The sequence below is a fragment of the Pan troglodytes genome, chromosome 12 (genome assembly GCF_028858775.2).
Source record: "Pan troglodytes isolate AG18354 chromosome 12, NHGRI_mPanTro3-v2.0_pri, whole genome shotgun sequence".
Taxonomy (NCBI): domain Eukaryota; kingdom Metazoa; phylum Chordata; class Mammalia; order Primates; family Hominidae; genus Pan; species Pan troglodytes.
In genome coordinates this window covers 115,189,733-115,200,988 of record NC_072410.2, presented here as the reverse complement: position 1 = coordinate 115,200,988, position 11,256 = coordinate 115,189,733, and the positions used below count along the sequence as shown (strand labels likewise).

General features: G+C 40.5%; 1 long non-coding RNA gene across 1 annotated transcript; it reads left to right on the top strand.

Moving 5' to 3' along the window:
• Positions 1 to 2,945: 2,945 nt before the first annotated feature.
• On the top strand, positions 2,946 to 10,341 carry LOC107971512 (uncharacterized). Its single transcript, XR_008546170.2, has 6 exons — positions 2,946 to 3,040; positions 3,447 to 3,656; positions 3,733 to 3,810; positions 6,525 to 7,470; positions 8,694 to 8,925; positions 9,743 to 10,341. It is a non-coding gene; the product is annotated as an uncharacterized LOC107971512 (long non-coding RNA).
• The last annotated feature ends 915 nt before the right edge of the window (positions 10,342 to 11,256 follow it).

Here is an 11,256-nt window from a genome sequence, read left to right as displayed (position 1 = left end):
TATTGGTTTACTATTAACTCACTACAGTGACTTTAAGTGGTATGACTGCCTAGAGAATTTACAGTCAAGAGTTATTTCCCCTGGAAGAACAATATAAGGTGAGATGTTTGAGAGCAGAGACTATTTTGTTAATGTCTGTGTCACCTATAAGTGGCAAAATACTTGCCACATAGAATTCTACTCAATGATACTGGTGTGTTTGCTAAAAAAACTGAATAGCTGATTGAGGGTTCCAGCCATGAAGTTTGCATTTTACATCTGCAGTGCTGTGATGTTGTCCAGCTTCCTACGCACAATGGCACTTCTCATTTTCCACTTTTTAATGACTCTTTAAATTCTTTATTTAATGACTCTTAAATTCTTTATTGTTGCAACTTACAATAAGTAACATTGAATGAGCCCCTAGAATACAGCCTGGCACCGAGGTTCCTGATTTGAGGATGCCCAGTGTTGCCCAGGCCCTGTGGGCTGGACAAGGGAAGGCAATGTGAGGGCTGCACTCTGAGCCACTCCAGTCTGCCAGGAGAAATAGTGAAGTTGTGCCGCCATGTCACTGCTATCCATACTCTAAGACAACTTCAAGTATTTCAGCTGAGATGAGGTAAAGGGTGAAGGTTGAGGTCAAAATACAGCTAAGTAACAGAGCGCAGAACAGAAATACAAAGGAAGGGAGACAAAGGCGTGGATTGATCCGGTTGGCTGCTCATTTCCATGCCAAGGGATGAACAGGTGTCTGTCTAGAAGCAAACTCTTAAATAAGAAAAGACCTACCTTAGAAATGTAGTCACATCTCCACTTGCTAAATTATGTGGCCTGTGGCATGTCACTAAGCCTCCGTTTCTGGCTATATCATTAGGGCTATGAATATCAAATGAATTAATACATATGAATGGATTTTGTTGGCAGTAAAACAATATTCAAATCTATTATGCTCTCAATATGTGGAAGGAGGACCACTTTCACCAACATAACAAAAACTGGTGTTACCAATTTGTTATATATGAAGCATGCAGGAATAAAATCAGAGGTGCGTTCAAGCCAGCCCCCACCAGTTCCAGAGAGCTGACTGTATCCATCTTCTCCCAAATCTGCCTTCAGTGATCAGATGAGGGTAGTTTGCCATTGGCCACAGTGAGAATATTTACAGCATAGAATTTGGAAAATGCTACAAATCAGGACCTCTTCATTCTCCGCTGAGAGAGGTTGTTAAACCTTACCAACACAAGACTGGATGAAATGTCTGTTTTTTCCAGTTAATCTTTCTCATATCTGACAAGGATAAGATTTTTTTCTATTTGTTTCACACTAGCCCTTTCAGACACCAGCATTTCCCTGGATTAGCAAAATAATCAGCATTCACAAGAGGAGAGAGAATGAGAAAAAAAAAAGGCTCTAAATCTGAAGCCTGTGTCCATCTTTCTTAGAGGAATTTAAATTCCAAGGCCTATATATTCTTCAATTCCATATGGTACCATGAGGTCTCAGTAAATATCACTCAATGGCTCCAATTTAGTAACACTGCCACACACAAACACACACACACACACACACACGAGTCATCTGCCATCTGCTGGACTTCATGTGAGAGTCGGTAGTTTCAGTCAATGGAATGGTGCTCATAGACACGAACCTCTAACCTGATTGAGATAGTTTGAGTCAATAACTTCTTCCTGATTGTTGAAAGATTAATAACATATTTATATTCTTAAAAGTGGCATCAACCATAAGCTGATGGGAAAAATCAAGTTTTCTGTGTGTTGGTTCCTCTCAAAGATGCATTCCGCTGCAGAAGGGGTTTATGTACCTCCTAAGAGTATGGGGCGAGGGCAGGTGCAAGTCAAAGGGAAGCCTCAGAAATGTGTTCCCTACTCATCCTGCCCTCAAACAGGGCCAGTGACAGTAACAGACACTATCTGTTTCATGCACTTACTCCCATTTCTAGATCTGGTACCTGAAACCACAGTGCCGAAAGTAGTCAAGTACGACTATGCCTGAAGCCCAGAAGTGTGGTTTTCCACAGTGAGGAAGATTTGCATTGTGAAGCAGATGTCAGATATAAAAAGCAAAACAGAAATATGAAGACATTGTAAGAATTTTGGGGTGATTTCTGACCTGCTCACTTTCCATCAGGGCATCCCAGGGTTTTTTGTCTTCTCAATTTTGAACAGCATAGCATTTAAATGATCATTTTTGTTTCTCCCCGCTGCTCCCCAATCTAAACAACAAAAGAAGGAATTTAACCTCATATCCTCGCTCTGAAATTAGCTCTATTGTCAAAAGATGACAGCTGTATCCTGATTTCAAGAATTTCATGTTGGAATAAAACAGCATTTTTGAAACCATTGTGTTATTTCAAACAGATCTGTAATGGTCCCTCAGCAAACCATTTTCAGAAGACTTGGGTAAGTAAGATAAAAAGACACCATTTCTGAAGAGTTGCTTTTATGGGCTAGGTCAGAGTGCTCTCTTTCCATGTTGTTCATTCCCAGTTGAATTTCCTAATAGTCTATCTCCTCAGCTAACAGATGCCCAGCCTCATGTCGGAACCAGATCGCGCCACTGCTGAGATTCCATCCAGTTCCTTTCTTATTGAGCCGTTTCCCTAGCAGATGGTGCAATGCTGCAGGCATACTCCTTCCTGTTAATTACCAGCCTTCGCTACAGATGGAAATGTCAGTCAGCCTCACAGGTCCTGGTTCCTGCCATTGCCTCAGTCCCTAGCCCTCTACCTAGGCAAGATGCTGCCAACACACACCATGTGTTTTGTGACTGCTGACTAGGCAGGCAACAAAAAACAACTTACTTCATGAATATTCATGGCGGAATGTTTAAAGTTCTGTTCATCTGTGATGCTTATAGGTCCGCTTAAAGGGGATGGCACCTTCCTAAGAACACTCTGCCCCTTGTTTTCCTAAACTGAGGATACACGAGTTACCAAGTGAGTTGTCATGGCAACGTAGAGAGGACCATTAAACGTCGGCCATTTGGAGCCTTCTGTAGACACATCAATTTCTGACTAACGTTCTTCTCATACCTCTAAGTATCACTTAATTATTCTTGTCCTGCCATAACAGACCAATAGTCACCAAGCTGAACTGATTAGCTAATAACTGTTGGTTTTCATTAAACCCTGATTATCTCATTAGCGCATATGTAGCCAATATGAATTCCTTGATCTTTCTTGGTATTTAAATATACCAAATCGAGATAAATGAATTTCAGTAGTCATCCTCTATCCATTAAGTCGAATTATTTTACTTGTGTTGGAAACATTTTCGCAATCAAAACTGGGTATCTTTTTAGGTTTAGAGGAAAAAATTAGGGCTCAGGTTTTGAGAGTAGAGAAGAGGAAGTGAGATCTTGAGGAAGACTTTGATTGAAGGTCATTCACATAAGCTTTTTTTTTTTTTTAATTTGTCATCTTCTTTGGGATGCTGTGTTTATAGGTGAGATCACGTGATGATGGAGAAGGTCACCAGAGCCAGGCACCTTGTCCACACACAGGGCTTCCTTCCTCCATGACTTAACCCAGAGATGTAGACAGCGGGGTCAACATTAAATACCACAAACAGGCAAAAGAGCTTCAGACAGAAGGGTCATCTTCCTGAAGACAAAATAATCATCCTCCTTTGAGGGCAAAATAGGCAACGTTATGGGTATGTAAAATTGAGAAGTAGCTTTCATGAGTCCTGATTTATTTATTTAAAAATCTAAATTTATTTTTTTCCTTAGGTATCTTTTGTTTTGGAATGGGACTCTACACTATGGGATTTCTAGTGGAGAGGAGAGTTACCAGAGTCAGCACTGGAGGTATGGGAATTTCTAAGCTAGAGAACTGCAGTAGGGAAAATTGAAAGATGCTATTTTGGGGGTCTCACTGATAGTTATGAAGCTTAAGTGTTTTTTCCTGGTGTCTTTTTAAGAAGCATATGTTAGTTGTATGCTTTTTGATATTAAAAAAAGATAAAGCATGTGTAGGTATTTTACAGGCAGAGCAGAGATGGGGATATTCTGAATGCCCTTACCCCCCAGAAAACAAAAGGTAAGCTACATATATTTTATAAAGTAATAGGAGAGGATACATCTCTAGGAAGAGTGGGGAGATAATGCCTATAATGTAGCTAGGGCTCTACATTCCCTTGTTCAAAATCAACTATGATTGCATTTTACAATGAAGAACACACACAGTGATTTGCAGGTAAATATTTAACAACAAGCTCGCCAAATAAAAATTGCTAGAATATATATACATGTATATAATGTCATTATAAACTTTACTTATATAAAGGATGTATATCACACAATTTACAAATAATAAAATACACAATACCCTTTTTGCAAATTTTACATAAGCAATTAATTCTTACAGAATACTTTCACTGATTTTTGCCAAGCTGCAGTATCTGTAGCCAACCTATAGTTACAATTCAGTTATGATTTGATAATTGAAACTGAATCCCTTTCTGCTCTTTCATCATTAAATTTGTTATCATTAAGACCAATATGTGATCTATTGTTAAACTAGTTCTCATTCTCATACAAACTATTATATATTTAGTAAATCAAAGTCTGTTTCCGGTTCATTGCTATGTATATCAGAATTCCATCCTTTGTTCAATGATGTGAGGAACATTTTTTGTCTAATTGGATAATGGTATTCAAATACAGGAAGAATATTTCTTCAATATCTTTTGCTATACACAATGTAGTAGCTACATGCACAGCACACTATTAGATTTAATCTGCATTACTGACATTTTCTGCAATACTTTCTTAAGTCTAGTCAATCAACAGAGCATTAAATCAAGTTTTGTTTTATAGTGTTTGCCAATTTCTGTTTTATAAATATTTCTACCATGCTCAATTTCAAGCTACCAACATGATGTCACTGAAGGCAAAGTTGGACAGAGAAGTTATAATAGTACACTTGATTTTTAATAATGACTGTGTTTAATAACCAAATTACAAAATTGCTGAAAATTTAACCCTAGGCTCTTGCAGGCTGGTGCAAGTCAACTCAAACACACCACCAGGGCACCCACTCTCCCCATTTCCTCCACTTATCATCTCTTTTGGAATAAATATATCATGTGTGTATGTTTACAAGTATGTAAAAGTTACATAATTTTACAAAATCTTATTTAAGTGAAGCTTAATAAAGCATTCAATAAATTGAATTGAATGGATGCACACTTAATGAAGCTAGTTGAAAAAATAAAATATAAACACATGGAAAGTTTAGTAATATTTGGAGTGAGTTTTGCTTTGTGTCAAGGGAGACTTAACAGGACAACATGGCTTCTAAGAAGGGTGAGGACTTTCTGTATAGCCTAGTAGGGGTGGGCAAGGGGCTTAGCCTCAGCCTAGAAAAGTGGTTAAGATTTGGGTAGATGAAGAGGGAAAAAAAGAATAGTTCAGTCATTAACTCAAAGAATATGTATTGATTGATTACTAGTAACCATAAATATTAAATTTTATATCATTAACAATCTTTAAAAGGATACAGAGCTTCTCCAAAGAATGTTTTAATCTTCTAAGCAACTGGTGGGACACAAATAAATGTCAAAAATCAGTTACTTAAGGAGTTTTAAATGTCTAAATTTTAAAAATTAACCACAGTGTCTAAAAGCAAACACAAATTGTTTTCCTTATATGCTATATCTTTAAAAATTCTGTGGAGAATAACAGCAACAGAAACTTATGAGGAAGCCAAAAATTGCTTGTCAGATTTAGGAGATATACAAAAACCAAGTGTTTTGTTTTGTTTTGCTTTGTTTTTTAATTTGGTCTTCAAAGGAGGGAGAAGAAGGACACATGCAATTAAAGGTCAAAATGATAATAACTTGGCTAGAATTCATTTTCATTTGCAGACTGGCACTTGTAGGAATTCCCTATTAGCCCAAAGACTAGCCTGAATGAAGTTAGTTAGGCATTATTTCCCAAAGTAAGAAAAGTTAGTTTTCATTTCTAAAGCCAGGAAGAAAGAATTATAGATCTGTATAAAACAAACATGGATGTGTTTGCCATAAAATGAGAAAAGAGATCTGTAATTCTGAATAAAGAAATATCTAACCTCTAATAGGGAAAATTAAAAAAATTTACTTTTTATTGAAAAGTAAATATGGAAATAAATACGAAAAATAACCAAATTGAAAATTGTTCAATCTGGTTAGTAAAGTAATTAAAGGAATAAGATGTCAATTTCTCTTAGAAGGGAAACCAAGGCCATAGAAGTTACTACATTATTGCCTCTTCTGATACGAGATAGATATACTCATATACTGCTATGAATTGCTGCTCATTTATTTTTAGAAGTCAGTTTGACATATGTAACTAGAACCACAATAGAGAAATGGTTAAAGATACTATGGGCCATCTGTCTGTCTGTCTGTCTCATCTGTCTAATTAGTTATCTAGAAAAACCAGTACGGAAAGAAAAAAAATAACAAAATGTTAATGAATTAAAAGTGATTTGAGGTCTCTGTTTACATTTTTATGTATTTTTCCATTTTTTTTTACATTAGCAACTTTTGCTTTCATAATCAGAAAAAAGAAATCAAAGTTAATTTAGAAAGGAATTGTACTGCTTTTGAGGAGCACAAGCTTTGGATACAGAAAGACCTTGAATTATAGCCTGCTTTGAATCTCTACGATCTGTGCAGCATTGGCTAAACATTTCTTAGACTCGGATCTTCAGTTTCACATCTTTTAAAAGGCATAATAACAGAATGCTTACAGGGTTACCTTGAAAATAGCTGAGCCTACCTTACGGAGTGCTGGATGTGTGGTATGTGTTTAGTGCAGGCCAGCTCCCCTCCCCAGTTCAACACATCCTGAGTGGTATCCACTGACATTAAAAGACCAAAATCAGATCTTTTTGAGTCTCATCAATTCTATCAAAAAAACCCTCCCCCTTGTGCTCTCAACCTAGGAGGGTCAAGCCAGTGGAATGGTAATCATCTTGTGTGAGTTGTCAGTGCTCTCCTAAGCATCTGTTATGCAGGATCACGCTCTTAAGTTTGCCAAAAATTACATCGTTGATAATGTCTGCTGGAGATGCTTAGGCAAAACTTGAAATAGAAAAATAGTATTTTGGAAGACAATTCCCCACAAGTGTAACCCCAAAGAATGTTGGTTTGGGGACATGGAACAGCTGGAAAAGTAAGACCACATCGTTCAAAAGCATGACAGCACCTCTGCAAATGAGACGAGAGCTAAATATGTGTCTCAGAGATAGGAAGCTAAATCAGAACGCAGCAAGAAGACAGCACACATTCGAGAGAGGAAAAAGTGTGAAATCTGCTTCTGGCCATCAGAGGAGCTGATGCAATCCCGGCTGACTCGGGGGACAGCCACGGTGCCAGCTACAGAGGCCACATGGCTCCTAATGAGGCCAGGCCCAGTTGTAGCTCCGAAGAGTGGGTGAGCCAGCCAAATTTCACCCAAGGACAGAAGCAGCCTTAACAGCTGGTGAGTGAATTAACTTCAGGCAAACCGGTTGGACCCAGGTGGAGGGACATTTTGAATCATTCCCTTATGGGTAGAAAAAGAACAAAACATCTTAGGAAACAGAGCTACCATGGCCTCTTTATTTCAGTTTAGTTTCTCCTGTTAGCCTTCTTTGGGGGCCAGGGAAGGAGCCAGGCAGGAGGGAGAAGCTTGGGGGCTTGAGGGACTGTGGAGCGATGACACATCAGTTTGAGATTGCATAAAAGGAGGATGGGGAAGTCAGGGTCCAGGGTGCGCTTGCATTGCAGAGCTGGGAAGGAGGCTGCACTTGATCAAGGCAGCATTCCACCTGAGTTAAAGGAAAACATTTTAGGTGATGTGAGCTCTTAAAATGAGATTTCCTCTTAAGAGAACCTCTTCAGCATCTTTTTTATCTGCAGCTCTTATCAAATGCTGGATCCCTGGCATTTGCACAGTAAATATTGTTGACCTGCTCCAGAGTATCTCTACTCCCAAGATTTACCTGTTTATGGAGTGGGCTGTCCTCATGAGGCCTTGTCCCTGGAAGCGCCCTGCAGAGAGCAGGCTGATCCTGAAGGGACGGAAGAAGGGCTTCTTGCATTGACTGGAAACCTGAATCCTGAGGAATTCAGGGAAAGCCTGCACCCTGCAGTTTGAGCACCATCCTGCCACCTGGTGGCTGCATCCCTAAATTGCAAGGGCAGGTCTGTTTTAACAAGCCTCTAAATAAGTGAATTTGCAAAATAAAGTCATGAGGTGAAGCCATTTTGACAAATGTTAAAGAGAGATGCGAGCATCTTAGAAGCATGGGTAGAATTAAAAAACAAAAAACAAACATATGTTGTGAGAGAATATAGCTTTTCTGGTGAGAAAGAGGTCAAATCAAATGTGAGTGGGCAGACAGGAAACGGGAGGCTAACGCAGCACCCAGGCGTGGGTAGGATACCGCATACCGCCCTGACATGCAGGTTATTCCAGGAAGATGTCTCTCTCTGTGAAGACTGAGGTTACCACTGTTCCTACGCAGCCCAGGGAGGAAAGGGGTCTGGTAACATTGTGTGCCTCTCCTTTTTTGACATTCTAATATTTGACCCATGTTTAAGTGTGCAAAAACCTTCTCAAGGCAGCACAACATCTTTTGATTTTTTAACATCAGCACTGAGTTTACATTTTTTTTTCCTTTGGTCACTTTTGTCTTCTTTCTTTCCCATTCTCTTCTTTAGTTGACAAGCACTGGCTACCATCTATGTGTCAACAGTTGTGTCATGAGTTTGAGATGGGCCGACAGCACATGGAACTCAAAGGTGACTAAGGGAGAAAGGAAAGTAAATCAATGATCAGAGTCCAGAGAGCTACATGCAGTGCAACCCATGGTTTTATGGGAGAACCGACAGGGGCACCTTACTCTGGAAGGAACAACGCCAGGAGAGGCTTTGAGGTGCCGATAATGTCCAGGTGATGTGCAAATGTGTAGGAGCTAGCAAGACAGAAATGCAGCTATTAATGGGGAAGTGGTGTGGGTGACATTTCAAATAGAGGGAATAGGAGGCAAAAGAAGATTAAAAAGATATGCTTAAGGAAATGCTGGAACGACTATTTCACATGGCCATGGTGCCAGAGATAAGTTTAGAAGACATGCACAGGATCAGACCAGGGAGGGTGAGCCAGTGGCTCTGCATTTCACCCTGGCAACTCTGAAGTCCTGCTGGAGAATTTTAAGCAGGGGCGGAACAGCCACCTGACAGATACAGATAAACATCCTGGAAAGATCACTCCTGCTGCAGAGAGAAAAGAGCAATGCTGGAGGCTGCGGCTGCCCAGGCCAAGGAGGCCTTCTGAAAAAGTCCATCTGGATGAAGGCGAAGTCAAGAGCAGCTTAGCTGGCAGAACTGAAAGACCGTGGTGCTCCTACAGATCATGTGGATGATGGGAAGGGTCTCAAGGAAATGCACAGAGGGTGTGAAAATTTCCAGGTTGAAATCCTAGGTGCAGGCTAGGCAATGGCCACTTTAGCATTTATGAATGGAAAATCCAGGGTGCACAATGCTTTGAGGAGAGAGTCACTTTGGATTTGCCTCCGGAGTCTACAGGTGCGGTGTCCTTGGGCGCCCAGCCATGCAAGTCTGGGGTCTGGGCTGGTAGCCGGATCTCAGCCTCTTTCACCTCCCTTTCTCCTCTTTTTATTTATTTATTTTTCATTCTTTCCCCTCTCCACATCTCAGTTCTAACCTCTTTGCCTCAATATGCTCTTTCTTGTCTGTTCTTTAAACAGGAACTTGTTTGGAATTGAGCCTTGATTCTGAAAAGAAAGTATCAGAAGGCAGCATTTGAACTGGCATTTAAGGTGTCAACCAGGGGGAGTTTGGTGCTGACCAGTAAAAGGGGAGAATCAAAAACCGAAGCTCTATCACCAGGGACAGGGCCAGACTCCTGACTAGAAACTCAGTGGATGTGCTGAATCATTCGGATACTTGCCAGAAAATTATTTTACCCACTCAGAAGGCTGGGCATCAGCCAAAACTGTCTGGAAAACCACAAGGAAAGACATTTCCATGAAGTAACTAGAGTTTTGGGCTTCTACTCTAGAGGAATATAAGAGGAACTTTCTTTAAAGAATATGCAGGTGGTTCCTTTTAAGCTCACCTGTCTGGTTTTTCAAACAGATCAAGGGGTGATGGCAGGGAAATGTCTCCCCTGGAAATCTCACCCCTCCATTTGCTAAAGAGAAGGAGCTTCAATCCCTTGACAGGATGATGAAACAATAATAAACTGATGTGACCAAGTCTCATGCCAGCAGTCCTACCTGTGGCCCACCCTTCTCGTGGCCAACAATGGCTTTTCTTAAATAAATAAAAATCAAGATTTGTACCACTCCTGCTGTAAGCTCTTCAGTGGCTCATGGATGAACAGGATCACCGTTGGCACACAAGTCCCCCCACAGATCACCTACTCATCTTTCCACCCCAGCTTTTGCCATTCTCTCCCCATCCCACAAATCCATTGCCATCCAAAGATAAGAAAGATACCAGATAGGGCTTCCCAGTTGCAGCAGAGTGGACTGTCTTTACACTGGAGGGCTATTCTTCCACAAAGAAGTCTTCTCCCCCGTGGGAAGGGATTGGAGTACTTCTCCTAGGCACTATGTGAGCAGATGGTTGAGAAATGAGCTAGCCCTTGAGCCTCTGCAGCAAGGGTGGGTCCCATCATGAGAGCAGATGGTATGGGAAATGCACCAGTTTGGAATTGGGAGGAACAAGTTTCAGGCCTGACTCAGATACAGATACTTGCCATCATCAGTATGCCCTTGAATGAACTATAAAGTGTCTCTGAACCTCTGTTGTCTCCTTTGCAGTGTTGAACCAAGGTTATATACCACACAGGGATTGAGGAAGAGGAATTAAGGCAGCGTATGTGGAAGTGGCTGGCTCAGTCATCACTGGCTAAACGCTACTTGAATTCCATCCTAAAACTCCACATAGAAAGGCAATTTGACAAAATTTGATCATCCCTTCACCCCAATTCTCACCCCGTGAACTTTTCTTCCATTTATCACCCTTGGATTTCGTAGCTCGGCACACACAGTCTGTCTCCCTCTCTCACTTCTTTCTTTCTCTCCTTTTTTCTTCTTCTGTTAAACCTAAGAAATTCTAATGCTGAAGAGGGTTTTCTTAAGGTGATTCTCCTGGAAAAGATGACTCTTTAAGCAAAAATTCAGACTTTCTCTAGAGTGACTGAGACACGTAGGTGGCGGTAGCAATACAGGCTGACCTTCCAGCATGGTCCTGG